General features: G+C 38.2%; 1 non-coding gene across 1 annotated transcript; it reads right to left on the bottom strand.

Moving 5' to 3' along the window:
* Nucleotides 1-2,863: 2,863 nt before the first annotated feature.
* On the bottom strand, nucleotides 2,864-2,970 carry LOC120078828 (small nucleolar RNA R71). The gene has a single exon (XR_005482110.1). It is a non-coding gene; the product is annotated as a small nucleolar RNA R71 (small nucleolar RNA).
* Between the last annotated feature and the right edge of the window lie 335 nt (nucleotides 2,971-3,305).

Raw genomic sequence — 3,305 nt, 5'->3', positions numbered from 1 at the left:
TAACCTACATGAGCATGCAACTGTTCTTTGTTATGGATTTTAAATGTCTAACCCAAATTTATAATAGCCTATAAAACTTTAGACATGCTAAACATCCACAACATACATAAAGGCATTCAATATCTAATATAACACTTATATTAAATGCAAGAAATCTTAACATGCATACTATATATTATAACAAATTATAACATACTTTCAATGCATGTTGCATGCTTCCTACGATGGAATTTTAAATCTACATGGCACTGTATGCACATACAAGATTTATTTAATTATAACATACATCCAATGCATAAATAAATAAACACGGACTGATATGGTTTTAGTTTTGGCAAAAACAAGCAAACAAAAGCCTAACTTTTACAAAAACAGCTTTAACACTGCCTGAACCGCTCCAAACTGCTTAAACTGGACCCAAACCGCCTGAACCGAACCAGACCTCAAGAGAACTGATCGAACCGAAAACTCTCGCTCTCACTCAATATCTCGCTAAGGTTGATTGTTTAACATTGATGACCATCGTCATGCGTTTGCCTGATCGTTTAGTGTTTGCTTAATCGTTTAGCAGCCAATGCATATTGCCTGACCAAGTTACACGATCGTGTAGTGTCTGCCTTCTATCGCATAGTGTCATCTTCTAGTGTCGGAGGACGCTACACAATCGCTTAGTGTCCAACACTATCACGCAGCTCCATCGTTTAGCACAAACATTTACTATACGATCGCTTAGTGCCATTGTCTAGTGCCTCGTCTTGATCGTTTAGCACGCACACAAAGGTAAGCGATCACTTAGTGCTATTGCATAGCTCTTGACGCATCGCTCAGCTGCCACATATAGGTAAACGATTGCTGATAACTAGTAGAAATACCAATTATTAAAGCTCAAATTATTAAAACAATGGAAGAAAGCGATGGTAAAATAGGCAATATTACGATTGAATGCGACAAACTAAAAGAAAACTGCGATCGTTGATGCTCATCACATAAAAATAGTTAAATTGCGTTATTCTGTGCAGGTACAATGCTATGGCGCGGTTTGAGTTTACGATCATGATCGCATAAAGACTTTACATAAAGGCGACAGTATAATATGATGGGACATAAAGATGATAATAGTCAATTCAAAAATATAGTTGACGGTCGTTGAAAGACCATACTATTGCAAATACATTGAACTTTCGATGATTTTTAGATGGCACAACAGGGTATGAAAATTAATGTTGCCCATCCATGCAATCATTAATGAGAAGAACTACTTTGCCTAAGAAGTCTATAAATACCCAATGCTACCAAACCAAAAGAGTAGAGCATGCAAGGAATCAAGGCAAAGTTGAGGGAAGTTTATTCTTGGGAAGAAATTAATTTTCGGAGAGGTCGAGAGGCTGCTGGAAATAGCACGAAGCAGAGACACCCAACCTTTGCGAGAGCAAGATTCTACAATTCAAGAAAGAGTTGAAAGGATAAGAGCAGTGTAAGAAGACAGAGGAAGCAAGATATTGTTTACTTGGCTTGATACTTCTTGCACCATTTATTGTTTTGTACTAAAACACTTTATTTGCAAAAATGGAAACTTCATTTCAATTTATGTTCAGTCTGTCCACACCATGTATGAGTAACTAAATTTGTGAATTGGTTAAGAAGTACTTAGCTGGCATGACTTAAGCTATGCACTTTATGCGATCATCTTGTCTTATGTATTCTTCATTCATCATTTGGAGGACTTGAGAGAGTAGTCTGAAGACAGAATCTAGGCTTGAAAGAGTCAGATTAGATCGCATAAGCAAGAGTAGACACTTAGAAATAATTTCTATCTGCTACATTCCATACACATTGCATGCATCCTAGAAATAGGAAATGTGGCATTATGCATTGAGAAATGTAGTGCTTAATATTTGTGTATAGCATGATCGAATGACTTGTACAAAATCTTAAAAAATACTAGCTAAATCTCTTCTCAACCCCTTCATCGCATACTTGTTACAACACCACCCTTTCATCGCTCCACATTTAATTCCATCGCATTAGTAAATCTAAGTTAAATCACCATTTATTTCTTTATCACCATCGCAATAGGATCAGAGAGTCTATCGGATATCTATTTAGTAATCCCTACGTTCGACCCTAGACTTACCAGGACCCTAAGAAGGCAAACTTGGGCTTTGTTAGGAAAACTTGCACGATCATTGCATGATAAACCAACGCATCAAGTTGTTAGCGTCGTTGCCAGAAATTACAATATAGATTGCGCTAACATCAAACCTCTTTGATCTTAGTAGCTTTCGACCTTCATTGTATTGCCATTCCACCTATAAAGGAAGAAGCAAGCGTCGTATAAGTGAAGGACATACTCCTGAGCTCAAGTATGACCTAGAGATTGAAAGAACTTTTCGCAAAAGGAAGAGAAACATAGGTAAACGGCAAGAAAGAGTTCACAGAATGGCTGAACAACCTGAGGAACGAGTAGCAAATGAAAATAACATGATGTAAAATCCTATCCTATTGGCAAATGATCACAGTAGACCCATCCGGGACTATGCGTCACCAAACTTGTATGATTTCTCCCCAGGATCATGAGACCAGTATTGGATGGATCAAGGTTCGAGATAAAGCTAGTAATGTTACAAATGAAACAAACAACAGGACAGTTTGGAGGACGGCGTGGTGAAGATTCGCACGCCCATCTACGAAGCTTCATTGAAATTTGCATTCCTTAGAAGAGGTTCGACTCACATTATTTCCATTTTCACGATGCGATAAAGCATGAAAAGGAGCTTAGTCACTCAAACCTAGAGAGATAACATCATAGGAGCAAGTTGTGGAGAAGTTTATGAAGAAGTATTTCCCTCCCACAGAAAATGCTAGAAAGAGGAAATTGATCACCAATTTTTAACAAGAAGAAGATGAATTGCTCAGTGACACATGGGCGAGGTTCAAGAGGCTAGTACGCGACTGGCCACACAATGCATTGTCGGATTGCCTCCAAATGGGGATTTTTTTTTTATCATGGACTCAACTCTGCGTCGCAGACAGCTGCAAATGCGGCAGCAACAGGAAGTCTACTGGACAAAACATATGATGAAGCAAAGAATATTTTTGATCGCATCTCGAAAAACCATGAAGATTTGCAAGAAAGCGATCAAAGAATGAAGCCCAGAGACGGTAATGCAAGTAATGGTGCCATCGCATGATTACAAAATTAGATGAATGCGATGATAAACTTGTTGCAAGACATTGTAATAAACAATTCAGGAACTTGAAGTGGGCAAGTCAATGCGATAGAGTAAACAAACACCAGCTGTGTC

Source organism: Benincasa hispida, chromosome 5 (assembly GCF_027475165.1).
Source record: "Benincasa hispida cultivar pf3 chromosome 5, pf3_genome.v1.1, whole genome shotgun sequence".
Taxonomy (NCBI): Eukaryota; Viridiplantae; Streptophyta; class Magnoliopsida; order Cucurbitales; family Cucurbitaceae; genus Benincasa; species Benincasa hispida.
This window is presented reverse-complemented; position numbering and strand designations above follow the sequence as displayed.